Source organism: Pseudonaja textilis, chromosome 2 (assembly GCF_049901715.1).
Source record: "Pseudonaja textilis isolate UNSWEBS1 chromosome 2, rPseTex1.2, whole genome shotgun sequence".
Lineage (NCBI taxonomy): Eukaryota > Metazoa > Chordata > Lepidosauria > Squamata > Elapidae > Pseudonaja > Pseudonaja textilis.
In genome coordinates, this window is record NC_141991.1 from 127,539,926 (window position 1) to 127,556,268 (window position 16,343).

Below are 16,343 nucleotides of genomic sequence, written 5' to 3' on the forward strand. Positions count from 1 at the left end.
TTAGAGATGAGTATTCCAAGGTCCTTGACAAAGTTTGGATTATCAACAAGGTCTTGATTATTCAGCTTGTATTTTATTTTCTGATTTTTTTTTTTGCCAATATGTAAGACAGAGCATTTATTTGTTGAGATTTGAAGTTGCCATTTGTTTGACCATTCTGATACATAGTCGAGGTCTTTTTGAAGGGTAGCAGTAGTGTTGAATAGCTTTACATCATCAGTGAAAAGAACGCAGTTGCTCTTAATATTGTCACAGAGGTCATTTATGTAGAGTATGAAGAGTTGGTCCTAGAACACTGCCTTGGGGGACACCACTGTTGACAGGTACAGAATTTGATAGGACACTCCCAATTCTGACCATTTGTTGTCTGTTTGACAGGAATGCTTCTATCCAGTTATGAAGGTGTCCAGAGATACCATAAGATTTTAGTTTTAGGAGTAGTTTGTTGTGTACCACTGAATCAAAGGCTTTACAGAAGTCTATGTAAGTTGCATCTATTGCTTTGCCCTGATCGAGTTGTGTTTTTGCAGTGTAAGAGTTGCAGATTACAGGATAGTTTTTTCCTGAAATCAAATTGTTTGTTAGAGAGTAGGTTGTTTGTCTCTAAGTGGAGGATAATGGATTGGTTACTAATTGATTCTATGACTTTACAGGTGACACAGCATAAAGAGATTGGTCTGTAATTTTCAACTAGGCTGGAGCCTCCCTTTTTGAAGAGGGGATGACCATGGCTAGTGACCATAGTTTTGACAAGGAGCTGGTCCTGAAAGATTTTTCAAAGATTATGCTTAGAGGTTCTGCTATGGCAGTGGATAGCTTTTTTAAGAAGTAGGCACATATTCCGTCTGGTCCAATAGATAGAGATGGTTTTAGATTGTGTAGTGCTTTTTCAACATTGTCTTCTGTAAAATCGATATGTATTAGATCATTGTAATTGTCTGTGATTCGACTAGGAAATACTGGGCATGATCCATTGCTGTTTACAAATATTGAGCCAAAGAATGTGTTAAAGAGATTGGCTTTAATGGTGTCATCGTTGCAGTCTTTACCATTAGGTTCTTTCAGGGGTGGGATGGACCTTGAGTCTTTTAGTTTGTTGTTTACAAAATTGTAGAAAGCGCGGGTGGAATTGGTGTGTAGAAAGTTTTCCTCTTGTTTAATGTGATAATTGGTGCATTCAGTCTTTATCTGGTGGCATAAATTTTTGTAACAGTTTTTGAAGTTGGCAACGTGACCAGATTTGTTTTTCCGCCAAAGTGATTTCTTTTTGGATTGAAGCTTCCTTATTGTTATGGGTAATTTGTTTTTTTCTGGTTTTCGGAGTTGTTATTGGTACATATAGTTTGATGACTCTTTTGACTTCAAGTAAAAATATGTTGTAATAATCTTCAACAGTATTGCATTTAGTGAATAGAAACTACCAATCAAGAGATGAGAGATCATTGTCTATAAGACCATAGTTGCCTTTTTTGAAGTTATAATTGGGGATCGTGTCATTATGATGATTTTTGTGTGGACGTATGTTGACACAAAAGTCAATCATGTTGTGTTCACTGTTGGAAAAGGATTCTTTAATTTGTATTCTGTAAATTGAATTCAAACTCTTGCAGAAGATGAGATCGAGGCAGTTATTAAGTCTAGTATTGTTGGTTACTAGTTGTTCTAGTCCCAGATTTGTTACAGCATTGTAGAAGGTTGCATGTATGGGTTCAGTTTTACATTCATTTATGGTCCAGTTAATATGAGATAGATTGAAGTCACCAAGAAAGATAAAAGTGTGTGGGCATGATGTCGCCCATGTTAGTAGTGAATTTAACTTATTTACGGGTTTGATGTCATAATTAGGGGCTCTGTAACATAATAAGAATCAAAATATGATATTTAATGTCCATTACAGATGATGGTCTCAGGAAGAGCAAGCTCCTGGGTAACTTGGATGTTTTTTAGATGTAAGGACTTATTATAGAAGATAGCAACACCACCTCCTCTACGGATTTCACGATCTGATCGGTAAACATGATAGTCTCTTACTGTGGTATTGGAGTCAGGGAGAGATACATTGAGCTATGTTTCACAGACAAATATGATGTCGAACTTAGCCATATTTAGTAAGAGGAGAAATTCAGGTATTTTATTTACAAGGCTTCTTGCATTGAGTAGTTTGCATTTAAGGCCAGTTGTAGTTGGAATTGAGGTAGTTAGGGGTGTGCATGCCTAGTTTTGAGTGATGGTGGGTTGGGTGAGGTAGGGTTGGGTGTGGACTTGTGGGTTGTGTGACTTATTTTTGATTTAATCAGCACAGTAGTCAATGTACAGGTCCTTCTCTCCATTGTCTAGACGTCTTTTGAGTTCTGTGCGGAGTAATTAAACACTTCCTGGTTCTAGCTGCAGTCTCTTTAATGTTCATGATGAGTGGAGAAAACTGTGACTAGAACTAATATTCTTCACTGCCCCAGTTTCAATTACTGAACCTATATTAGTTAGGGTGACGAACTTTGGCTACAAAACTCCAAACAATCACTGGTTTGTAGCAAAGCAATATGGAACATTCTTTGCTACCAACTAGTGATCATCCTGAGTTTTATAGGTTTAGATTTGACAGATGGAAGGATTGAAGTTAGAGAAGCAGGGACCAACAGTTCCCTGGCAAGACAAAATTGTTATGTCAACACTGAACAGATGCACCCTGATCTCAAGACTGTAAACAAAATGGTCCAATTTGTACTGATTTTAAAGGCAAGAGGAAAAGAACCTAGACATTTAATCCCGAAACACTGATGGATATATTGGCTTTGGTTTTTGTCTACTGCTTCTGTGTGTATGTACCTTTTTTTTCATCTGTAGTGAAAGGCTAATCTAGTTGAGTTTGTAAGGAGAGACTTCTATGTAGCATCCTGTTCCAAAACAAGGAAGTGGTTAGTATCTGGAAAGCTCATGTTTAGCATCATGTCAAGGAGAAGCTTAATTTGTTTCTCCCATATTGTGAGAGGAGAATATCTTGTTTGGAAAAGACTGCTATAGCTAAGTGAATTATTACAGGATTTCATTAAGTGAGGTAGAAAGCCCAGAGAGGAGGTTGGAGAAACTATAAAGAGATATTGACAAAAAACATGTTTTCAACTCAAGAAACAAAATATTAGGAAGGAACTCCAATCTAACTTCCTCAGTTGTAAATGGGAAAGATAGAAGGAATGGAAAGCACCGGCTATGGAATTCTGGGAGTTGAAGTCTACAGAGCTTAAAACTGCCAATTTTGAAAAACACTGCTTTAGACTGTATCAGAATTCCAGTCAAGTGTGTGGAGTTGGTTTCCTGGTTTAGTCTACTTCAAAGAGCTGACAAGAATACACAAGCTCCTAGAAAGCAGAGCCTCCTCGCTGACGGACCGTAGATTGCGACTCTCTGTGGCTATGGTCCGTGCTCTTTCGTTGGAGAGCCCCAGTCATTACGATTAGGGGCTGAAGCTGCCTTGGAGGGGCGGCGGAGTAAGGAGGGAAGAAAGAGGTGTATAACATCTGAACCGGAACAACTGGGCAATACAACTAAACAAAAGTACCCCGGGATTAAGGTAACATGGAATTTTTAAGAAAGGAAAAGTGAGTGGCGAAATTACAAAAGGACAGGAAAAAAAAATAAGAAAATATTTTTGGCAGCTAAGTGGGGCTTTGGACCGGGAAAGGAAGAAGTCGGAACTAAAGATTTAACTAAATTGGACTAAAATATTTTGGCAATAAACAGGCATAAAATAAAGCTGGACTTAAGATTGTCAAAAATAATAATAATAAAGTTTACAAATTGGAGACTGGACTGTGCTGGAATATTGAGATTTGAAAAACCCTAAACAAAAAAATAGGGGAAAAAGGTGAAGACTTTATATAATAGAGAGTGCCATCGTTTGACAAAAACTTGAGCTCAAACAAAAGGGAACGCATCCTGTTTCTGAATGAACTTGTGTGGATATAACACTAAAGAAATATTGAAACAAAGTAAGAATCTTAGAAAGTGAAAGCAGAACCAGAATAAAGAAAAAAGCAAGGAAAGACTGACTGTGGGATTGATTGATGTTTTTGGTATAGACCCTGGGCTGGAATAATTGAGAACTTCAGAAAATTGAAAGAAGGAAAGTAAAAGTGGTTTTTTGTGGACTTTAATGATCATAAAATACAAGAATGTGTAATGATATCTCTTCGGGAATTAAAAATGGAACTTAAAAATATGAAAGAATTACTACAGGAAAGAGGCGAATCACTTTGCTCTATGTTAGAAAAAATGGAAATGGCGATTGAAGAACAAGAAGAAAGAGCTTCAGAGGAGGAGGAGTCGACTCAAGTGAAGACCTTTTACATAGACAATTAACACAAAGAACACTACAAAGAAGTGGAGAAAGAAGGATAAGGTTAAAAAGTTGAGATTTAAGAAGGCAATCAAAAGGGGGAATATCTGTGAAGTCGGGCAAGGCAGAAAGACCCAGCAGAAAAGCGGAAAGGAAGATATTAAGAAAGAGAGGGATATAAACTGGAATGAACAAAGATATGGGGAAAAGAGGGGGAGGAGAAGCAGTAAGAAACAGGTGCATGAAATAAAGAAATAGTAAAATGTTGAAAAGAAATTGTTTTTTCGGAGATAATGGTTCATGAATTAAAAAGGGGATTCTGCAGGGTAACAAGGGGTAATAAGAATATTTCTGCAATTAAAAATATTTAGAAAATAGGGTAATATAGATATTGATAACTTTTATTAAAAATTAAGGGGGGGAAATATGCTGCAGAATCCAAATGAAAAGATGTAATGATTATTATTGTAACTTCTTAAAAATAATGGTTTATTGGGAATCAAGATGAGGGAATAAAGGTATATTTTAATCATTGAGGTGTCACACTCAAAACAGTAAAAGGGGGAAACATAAACTTGATTTTTTTTCTTTAGTGTTAAAATTTGTATTAATCTAGAATTTATAAAAAGAATGTGTAATGGAAAGGGGATATGACAGACTAAAGAACCAACTAAATTAATAAGTTAATATAGACTATTAAAAGCAAGGAGAGACATTGGTAACCTTTTTATTATTATCATTATTATGATTATGATTATTAGGCAAACACATATTGTTTATCTTTATTTTTAAAATAAATATTAAAGGATTATATTTGAAATAATTGAAATGAAACAAAAAGATGTTTCTACTGAGATTAATGAAAGAGGCTAGAATTAATGTGTTTGTTTCTCTCCTTACTGAAAATTTGGAATGGAAAAGGTAATGCTAGAATTAAGTATGCATATATGAATGTATAATTGCTGTCATATTTGTATGTAAAGGTGATGACCAGGAAATATGTTGTCCACTAAAAAGAGATTTTTGTTTTTAATGTGAAAAACTGAATAAAATTTGTTAAAAAAAAAAAAGAATACACAAGCTCCATTTTAATACTGTTTCCCACTGATTCCTATACAGTGTCACAATGCTGCTGGTAAACCAGTGTTTCTCAGTCTGGTGCCCTTTAGATGTCTTGAATTCTAATTCCCACACTACGTAGTAGCCATACTCCCTAGATGATAATCTAAAGTATTTGTAGGACATCAGATTTGGAAGGGCTGAATGACAGGAACTATGTGGGAAAACAACTCACTGCAAAACCCTGTATAGTTACTCAGAAGTAACTTCCATTGATTTCAATGAACTATTATGTACACACAACAGAGCTATGTGGAAATTCAGTTCAGAGATTTGATTCAAGGCTATTGAATCTCTAAACCAATTTGTCGATTTTGGATTGTCAATTTGCATCAATTCATTGAATGCTTACTTCTAAATCAATCTGAAAGTTCAGTAACCTTTGGTGGAAGCCGAGAAAGTTTTTCTTTTCCTAAATTGCATTGGTTTTCTAAATCAGATCAACTCAATTCCATTTGATCAATGCCCCCTTAGGGGCATTGGCCGTATATAGGCCGTAATGTTAAAAGACTCATATTGATGACAGTGAGAATAACCTCTAAGGAAAGATACAGAAGAATACACTGATAGTTTTTTTCATGAAATTAGTTCCATTGTATGATAGCTAGTATCACATTGTGCAATCTAGATCAGCGGTCCCTGACCTTTCCAGCTTGACAGCCTGGCCTGGCCCGGCCCGGCCTGGGGCAGAGGTTGTGTGTGTGAGTGACAGGTGCACGTGCGCACACAACTGCATTTGTGCAATTTGTCCACTCACACAAATGAAGCTTCGTGGGCAAGCAGAGAATGCTTGCGGTTGTGTGTGAAGCTCCATTCGCACAAGAGGCAGGCACTTGTGCTCGTGCAATGGAACTTCACCCATGAACGCAAGTGCCCTCTGTTTGTCCATGAAATGAGGGTGCATATGCTCACACATATGCAGCTGTGTGCATGCATGCCTGTCATACCTCCTCCACATCGGGCTGCTTGCACAAGTGGAACTTCATGCACACATGCTTGCCCTTTTCTCCTGCAGCCCAGTTTTGAATAGGCCACTGCCCAGCAGCAGACCACGGCCCACAGGTTGGGAACCCTGATCTAGATATAATAAAATACAGAGTGCATCTTCTATGTTTGTGTTGCGATTCCAGTTAAATTTTCTAGGAAGCACCAGGCAGAGCAGAATAAATTTTGGGCTTGAAATATCACAGTGGAATGTAATGGGATCAGTATTTAACTATGGAGCAAATCCAACTCTCCATCACTCAGACATCCATCATAATTCTCAGCTAGCATTCTAGCTGGGAATTCTGAGAGTGGTAATATCCATACCGGGGAAGCCTTGGCATGGGACCTCTGCCAAGAGCCAAGAGGAGAGGGGGGGGCTTCCTCTCCAAGTGGGGGAGCCATGTGGGAGTTTGTGCCCCCTGCCCACCTCGCCCCCTGCTGCCGCTGCTGCCACTGGATGAGTGAGCAGGCGCAGGCTGTGCCAAAGGCAGGGGGACTCACCAGAGTGGGCATTTCGGAATAGTCTGGACCCTCGCTGGCTCCCAGAAGGGCTCTGCCCAGTTGTTCTTCCTCCTGGATATCCAGGACAAAATACTCATAAAACATTCAAGTTCAATTGATCACACTGTTATCAAGGACCAGTGATAGGTCAAGGTATCTTCAACATAACGGTGAACTGAAAATCTTGATTATGAGTGGAATACATCAGGATAGGACAAACATTCAGTGAAAATGCTTCAAAGGGGAATAAAAAGGAAAGAAAACCTGGGAGACCATTCTTATGAATTGAGATTTATTTTATTTGTGTACTATGGAGATTTTCATTGAATGGATGGTAGAACTATTAATCAGTGGAACAACTTGCCTCCAGAAGTTGTGAAGCCTCTGACAACTGGAGGTTTTTAAGAAGAGATTGGACAACCATTTGTCTGAAATTGTATAGGGTTTCCTGCTTGAGCAGGGGGTTGGACTAGAAGACCTCCAAGGTCCCTTCCAACTCTGTTATTCCGTTAAGCTCTGTTCTGTTAGGATGATACCTGTATCTTGTAAGCGATTGACAAATCAAATAAAATGTAAAATGTAAATGGTTTCTGCCTTAGCTGTTGATGCTTGTGAAACAAGAAAGAACTTGTTCACACCTATAAGAAGTTGGATGAAATGACAGGGTCTTGGGTTGTAAAATAATGTTCTGGATTCATCCCTTGTGTTTCTCCTTCATTTTCTTTCTAAAAGCAAAAATTCTCTCAGAGTCGGTGTTTCTTCTTAGTTGTTGCTTTCCTACAGTATAGGTCTCCTTCATTTTGTTTGCCCTCAGTGAAGGAATCAACTTGCAAGCCTCTTGAAGAGCGAAACCTATGGATCTGCCTTTATATGCCTGTTCTAAAGTGCTTGCTGCTACCTGACCTAGAACAGCAAAAGCTGCAGTCTTGCCAGTTAAGATCCAAAAGACTCCAACAGGAAGCAACTGGCATTTTTTAAGCATTTCAAGGTAGGGCAACTCAGGAAACGGGCACTTTATGATCTATTGGAATATTACTGTATTGTTCTTCCACCTCCCATCCCATACAGATGTTATATTGAGTCTCCTACTCATGTTTTTCCTTTTCTCTGGACCATTTTGTACTTTACATCTTCCCTGAATACCTATTAACAATACTGTTAATGGTTCTTACCTTCTTTCATTATGCTGCATTCCTCTACAGACCCCGAGCTGAGGCACAAAAACCTTTCAGAAATCTATATCCAGCAGTAAAATAATAATAACAACAGGAACACGTTAGCATGTTGTGCTTTTTCAGAGCACTCAGTATGAGGCAGGGCCATATTCTTTCAAATGGTAAGTCTGACCCTATGCAGCTTGCCATACCTACTCTCTAAAAGTCCATTTTCCCCTTACCCATGATGCCTGAGCATTATATTAAAACCTAAATAACTGAATGATAATTTGCAAGAAGTATTACATGTCTCATTTTCCTGCCTCCCGTCTGCAATATGGAGCTTGTATAGTTTGTTCTAGCCTAGCTGGGTCTAATCTCATTTTGCTCAAGTATGTGTTATGTGTGCTGTTAACACCATCCTATTCCATTATTAGGCATTCTTGTGTTCACATATATATATATTGTGGACCTTTCTCTAGCAGGTGGAGTTCTTGGCAGCTTCCTGTATGCATTTTTTTTTTCATAAATAAAAACCAATGGAGTGAGAAGATATTTTAAAGGCCATTAAAAAAAAGTCCAAGCCTTTTAAAAGTAACAACGTAAAGACAGTAGAATGGTATACTCTTGTACTTTACTGAGGAATTGCTGTACAATTTCTTGATGCTTCTATTGGGTAGCAGAAAGCTGAGCGCCCCTACAATGCCATTAAACAACAATGGTAAATTGTCTATGATTTAGTTGATCTTGTTTCTCCAAAAAGAAGGCCGGGTCTTATTTTCTAGAACAGCTAGGCCTTCTTTTTGGAGGGTTTTAATTATCGACTCACCTTGTGGCAGTGGTACTGACCGCCCCGCCCAGCAGGAGCCCATTGCTGGCCCACTTCTTCTGCAGCCACTTGCGACCATTCTTATGCGTTGCCCTGGCCTCCGTTTTGCCTTCAGATGCCTGCTGGAAGGCATCTGCAGCCAATAAGAGGCTTCTGGATCTATCCGGAGCTCTATTATCAGCTGCAGAGGGATTTCCAGAAGGCTCTGGCAATGAAACGGAGGCCGGGGGTATCGCACACATCCACCCGGAGCTCATTTCACAGCTGCAGAGGGCTTTCTGGAAGGCTCTGATGGAGTTTGGAAGCAATGTGTGAGAGCAGCGGCAAGTGGCTGCAGAAAAGGCGAGGCAGGTGTCGGAGTGTGTGAGGCCTGGTAAGTAGGCAGCTCCACCCACCCATCCCCACGTTAGCTTATTTTTTACCTGTGCACCTTGCCCCACATCTGCACACTGAGGTGGGCGGGGTCTTAATTAGGGCTAATTTTGTGGGTGGGGCTTAATTTGATCACATGTGCTCAAAAACAGGCTTCTTTTCAAGGGGGGTTGTCTTTTTGGAGAAACACAGAAGCATTACATTTTTATCATTGGAGACCAAGCATCATTTAAGTTTTGTTTTTTTTTTGCCGTAGATGTCAACTCTCTGTTCTAGTCATTATTTTTAGGAAAAGTATATCGTATTTTGGAAAAAAAACCCTAAGGAGGGCAAAAGAACTAAAGCTGAACAATCAGATCCACAAAAAAATATGTGTAGGCTTTGCTGAGCTTCCAGCTATGATCTCTTTTGGAGTTATACTTATATCTAAGTATTTTGGTCAAGCACAAATGTTCCAAGGTGCTTTTTTTCCCAAAAGGCAATTGGACTTTTTTGTTTTCCCTTGAAGACATTTCACTTCTCATTCAAGAAGTTTCTTCAGTTTTCACTGAACAGTGGAGAATGGAGGGATTTATATTCCTTGCATCATCTGGATGTTAGCACAAGGAAAAACAAAGGAAGTCCAATTGCCTTTTAAAAAAGCACTTTTGGGACAACTATGACCTGGATGTCCATGAACATCAAGCACAAATGCCAAGTTCATATGTTTCACTCTCCTCTTTTTAACTTTGTGAAAATGTATTTAAATTGTTGATTTTGGTCAGAAGCTGATAATGGTTTTGGTATTTGAAATTTTTGAAGAAAGAAAAAAGCCATAAAGTGTGATTATTGTTATTCAAATTGATGATGGTCTTTGTTTATTGTCTTCTTGGACAAATTTCACAATAATTGTGTTTCTAGAAGAGTTTGGGGGTATTTCTTTTATATTTCTTTCCTTCATGGCTTTGTGAGCATTTTAATATTCATATTGATTCTTCACCAGCTAAGGGGTATTTTTATTCTATCTTTCCAGTGTATGCAATTTCTATACAATGTGATCTGATGATTCATTTCTTTCATCTAATTTCAACTGTCCTTTTATAGATTTAATTTTTTTATGCAGACAATTTTGTACTTTTCTATCATGTTTTCCTCCTCTGTGCAGTCTACTACTGACCCTTCCTTCCTTCCTTCCTTCCTTCCTTCTTTCCTGCATCATGTTACTCTAGCACTCTAGGCAGTTCATAATATAAAGAACTGAATAAAAATACAAGATAAATGGGAACAAGACAAAAAAAACCCAAACAGAGAGATCTGGCTGATAGATTTATACAGTATATGTATACAACCAGCGGTGCCTGGGGTGCCTTGATTAGTGATCAAGATTTTCAGTTTCACCATTATGCTGATGATACTTCGACCTTTCTCTGTTTAGTTGTCTTTGATGACAATATGTGATCAATTTTACTATCATTTTGTCTTGGTTATTAGATACTCCCCTCCAGTTTCTACCTGCTCTTATTTCTTCTTCCAACTTTTTGGACATCTTAACTTCTCCCAGACAGGGTCTACTTTGTATTCTGCATTCAAGTAACAGATTTAATAGATAATCAGAGTTGGAAGGGACCTTGTAGGTCATCTAGTCCAACCCCCCACCCAAGCGGGAGACCCTACACCATTTCTGACAAATGGCAGTCCAATCTCTTCTTGAAGGTCTCAAGTGATGGCACTCCCACAACTTCTGAGGGCAAGCTGTTCCATTGGTTGAGTGTTCTCACTGTTAGAAAGTTTCTCCAGAAAGGTCTCCAGGGTCTGGTCTTTCAGAACTCTGCTTTTGTGACTGAAGAATCTGCTTCCTCTTATTCTTTGTGCCTACGACAGTCTGATGCCCTTTAAATGCATTTTTCTTTGACTAGTGAATTACAGTGTGATCTGATTCTTTCATCGTAGTCCAATTAAATTTGTCATTTTCCAGACTAGTGTTTGTTTTACATAAATTATGGATGTATAGGGACTCTTCAGCGTTATAAGATGACTTTTAAATATGCATGGTTGTTATGTTTGATTAGTTTTAGTTGCAAATATCTGATTTATTGGTTGTGACCTTGCAAACTAATTTTATTGGATGGAATTTGCTAAATCTTGGAATTCATTTGTACTGCACCTTGGCAGAACAAGATTATTAAATAAATGTTGTTGTTGGCAGTATTATTTGAACACAAAGCTGAAAATTCAGCTCTCTTCTTCTGAGCTTTCAGTTTATCTCTTCAGTTTAGCCTGAAGTGGAAATAAAGACAAGAACTATATTTTTAAAGCACTGAGGTCATTTTCAAAAGGTTTGCTCACAATATTTGAGCCTAATATTTCGTGTTCTCAGCATGACAGCTAAGAAAATAAACTTCTATATTTTTTATATATTTCGTTGTCAATTTTCTTTCTAGGAATCACTGTTGTTTCACTTTAATTATCAACCATGCATAATTTAAACGAGTTTCATATCCTGTATGCCTTCTTTCTTTCTTTTTTTATAAATAAATTTTATTAATTTTACAATTAAAACAAACCAACAACACATACACAAATGAAAGAAAAGAAAGAAAAGGAAAAAGAAAGAAAAGAAAATAGACAGAAAGAATAGAAAGTAAATGTAAATGTAAATAGAAAGTATATGTAAAGATTAGGTGTGTGTATATGGCATAAACTAAGGGTTATGGGGGAAAAAAGAGATCTTACAAACTGTGGAAGATGAGAATGTTTTTAATTGCCTTCTTTATTTCTAACATAAAAAGTGAACCCCATATCTTGCATACTTTCACACAGAAAAGCTATTCCAGCTCTGTTTCATCTTCAGTGGTCTTTTCCCATTTTCCAATTCTGCTGTATTTTTATGAAGTGCAGTAACCCAGATTATACATAACATTCTGCTTGCAGATTTATAGAAAATGATTTTGTATTGGCAGTTTTATTTCTAACTCTTTCTCAAGGATGCACCCCTGATTAATGGTTTCATTAACATATCCATCACAACTTTCTGAGAAGTGGGACATAATTAGTTCATTACTGTCAGCAGTGGGAAATTGCAATAGAGATGGACAACAGAGATACTCTCCCCTAGAAAAGGAACCTGCTTCCTTATTATCATGGATATGTGAGTGGAGGGACATAAAAATAGTGTGATATAGCAACACAAACTTTAATCATCGGCAACAGCAATGCTTTATAGTATACAATTGTGGGCCTTCTGTTTCAAAAGTTTTATAAGTGAGCTTTAAATTTAGACTTCTTTATTTCTCTTTCATTCACACTCTTATGTTTCTCCTATTGTGCTCTCATGTTCCTTAAGATCAGTTTCTGTTCCCAGAGGGCAAAGGAATTATTGGTTTCTTTTCATATTTATCCTTAACTTCTGTATATATAGAAATAGCTTTGCCTTCCTATATGAAAAACGGGAAAAATGGAAGAAAGCAGTAATTACATTCATTCCCTGAAGGAACAGAAACAGACAATAAAGCAATTAACAGAGTCTATTCAATGGGCAATTAAAAGGCTGTTCATCACTGGTTGAACTGGCAAGTAGAAAATTTTAATTACCCCTAGAAGTGACCTTTGGTGAATGGAACTTACTTGTGAGTGAGCCTTAGAGAAGAACCTTGGTCAATGGGAAAGTCATTGCTATATAATAATGTCAAGTGCTGGCTGAATTTGCTTTCCGCTATAAAACCAATACTTCAGCAACCCTAAAGCATTCACGACTGGAAGGAATAAGAGTAGAAGACAGCTCTATTAAAAAAAAATCCAAATCACCAATGCCTACATGAAGTTGCACCTATAGAGATAGAAACCTGGCTGAATTTTTTTTTTTTTTTTTGCCAATTTAAAGTATGGTGCTAAATAGAATTTTAAGTGATTAATTATGGGCCGTCAAGTTGTTGTTGACTCTTAGAGAGCACATAAAAAGGTAAATATAAAGGTTCTCCTGGCACATATGTGCTAGTTGTTTCTGGCTCTAGGGGGTGGTGCTCATCTCCATTACAAAGCTGAAGAGCCAGCGTGGTCTAAAGATGTCTCCATGGTCATGTGGCCGGCATGACTAAACCCTGAAGGCGCACAGAACGCTGTTACCTTCTCACCAAAGTGGTCCCTATTTTTCTACTTGCATTTTTTACATGCTTTCGAACTGCTAGGTTGGCAGAAGAGAGACCACATAGATGACCGCAAATGACAAAGTTCAAATTATCCTACTTTGGATGAAGCATTTAGTGAAGACCTAGCTTTCTGGAGAAGACATTAATTCTGGGAAAGTGGAAGGAAAGTGTAGAAGAGGATAAAAAGCAGCAAGAGGAAGAGACTCCATTAGAGTAGCAATAGTGCATTATTAAAAGACCTGCAAGACTAGGTTAAGGACAGATAGCCATGGATAGAAATTTTGGTATTAGAATGTAAATTGATCTCTTCCAATCTGTTGGCTATTGATTTTCTGGCTTGGTTAGAAACTCTACTGATTCTTCTTCTGTTGCTTGCCATATTTCAGTGGGTATTCCATCAACGGGGTTTTTTTATATGGGAATATATTTCTCTATACTTAATAGATATACTCATAAGGAAAAAGATTTAAGACTACAAGATAATTATCCTTTAAAAGCATTGATAAATGTTTATTTCATACTCAATTATAAAAAGCATCTCCAAAGCACCTGAGGGCAGGACAAAAAGCAATGGGTGGAAACTAATCAAGGAGAGAAGCAACTTAGAACTAAGGAGAAATTTCCTGACAGAATAATTATTCAGTGGAACAACTTGCTGCCAGAAGCTGTGAATGCTCCAACACTGGAAGTTTTTAAGAAGAGATTGGATAGCCATTTGTCTGAAGTGGTGTAGGGTTTCCTGCCTAGGCGGGGGGTTGGACTAGAAGACCTCCAAGGTGCCTTCCAACTCTGTTATTCTATTGCATAAATGTTTACATTTTTCCAGATAGCTAATTTCTTTGATTTAAATGTACTTTGGAAAGGAACAGCCAAAATGAATTCAGCAAATAAAAACATATTTTTAAGTGGGCTCAGAAAAGAAAATTAAAAAGAATAGAAAAAATAACATAAGAACACAAAAATCAGAGAGAAAGCAAGCAAGACCACCAAAAACACGGCGGGGGGAGGGGGATCACTCAGCACAATATTACTCATCCTTTGACAACATGAAACAATTTTAACTTATTTTTCCATTACATCAGTGCAGGATCTCTTCATAAACAGAGAGTGAACAAATGGTAGTCTTGAGGTTGAAACTGTCTTTCCAAAATCAAGGAATAATCCTTTTTTACTGCACCCCATACTTGGTAAATATACAGTTCTTCATATAATAGTAAATTTCATATATTAAGTATACTGTATAAATAAAAATACATTCTTTTTTTTAATAAACCATATTAGTCTTTGTAATAGCATACCAGCTTATTGATATTAAACGAACAAGTGTCTGTCTCCCAGGTTGGAACAGAACCAGATGGATTTTTCTTCCAACACTTATATAAATAAAGGGTTGCTGATTAAAAACCCAAAAGGAAATTGGTTTTTTTAAAAATTAGCTTCTTCCTCTTCCATTTGCTTTATTTTCCCCCTATTTCTATAAATTTTCCAGTCAACTGAAGTACAAGGCTGTCAAGCAGCCTAAAGTTTATTTGGTCTATTTAAAAGCAGAGCATGAAAACCTTCTATTTTTGGTGCTTTAAACTTGTAAATATAAATTTAAAGTTGATTGTTTCTCTGTGACACATGTTTCTCTGCGTAAATGCGAGAGAGGTAGAGATCGATATATCAGCCTGAATCAACCCACTGCAGGATGTCCTCTTCATTGAAGGCTATGGGCCATAAACTACCAAAAGCAGGTTGGTAAACAGATGTTTTCCAATTTCCTAGTCCATAGCTGAAAGAAAGTGACTCAAAGTTGGTTTGACTTCCCTACACAGATGGGAAGGGCAGAAAACAGGGGAATGAGTGGTCAGGTTTTGCATTTGAACAAGACTGTGCACTGCAGCCCAGAGAGTGGAAAAGATTGGTGCATATACCTAAAACAAAATTTAAAAAATGCAAGAGAATGTGCCAGATCAAATCATTACAAGCAAAACAAGATCTTATAAAATAAAACAGAGCTCCATATGAGAAGAAACGACAAACGAAAAGGCAGATTTTTAAAAAATGTCCCATAGGTTTTTTTTTACACAATATGCTCAGCTTCAATCACCTTCTTTGTAGCTTCAAACTGGTATTTCTTCTGTACCTGATGCTTTCTTATTTGGGAACTAGTTTATTGCCTGTTGTGCTTTACTTTTCACAGGTCTAAACAGCATTGTCTGAGGCTATAACTTTATAATGCTAGAAGGCTAGCAACTGATAGTTGGGGAATCAACTGATATTTCTAGATGGACAGGAACAACAACCTGATAGCCAGATTCAAAAGCTTCGACTGTTAGACTTACCATACTTTTTTGAGCTACAAGGGATAAACATCAGATATAGAGCTCTTCTTGAGATTCTTACCCAATTACTTTACCTTATAAACTTATATTTGAATTTTAAGAAAGGATAACCAAAACCAAGACATCTCAAACAAAGCAACTGCAAATAATCTAGCTGGGAATTCTTTGTAAGTTTCAGAAAAAGGACTGGTGTTTACAGGATAGATGCTTGGAAAGAATTTAAGCCTAAATTTATGAGTCATACATTTTCCCCATTTTTCCCCCCATTATTATTAATTTTCAAGATGAGAATTGTGCAAGTCATGGTCCTCCACAGAAGTGAAAATTGGACTTTAAAGAAGCAGAATAGAAAGGCTATTTATATTTTTGAATCACTTAAATATGAGCCAGCAGTGTGCAGCAGCAGGCAAAAAACTCAGTGCAATCCTAGGTTGCATTGACAGATAGAATTAAGATCACATGAAGCATGAGTGCCACTTTATAAAGTCTTAGTAAGGTCACATGTAGAATACGACATCATGTTTTGATCACTGTATTATTTTGATCACTGTATTATAAAAAAGATGTAGAGTGCAGAAAAGAGCAATAAAGGTGATT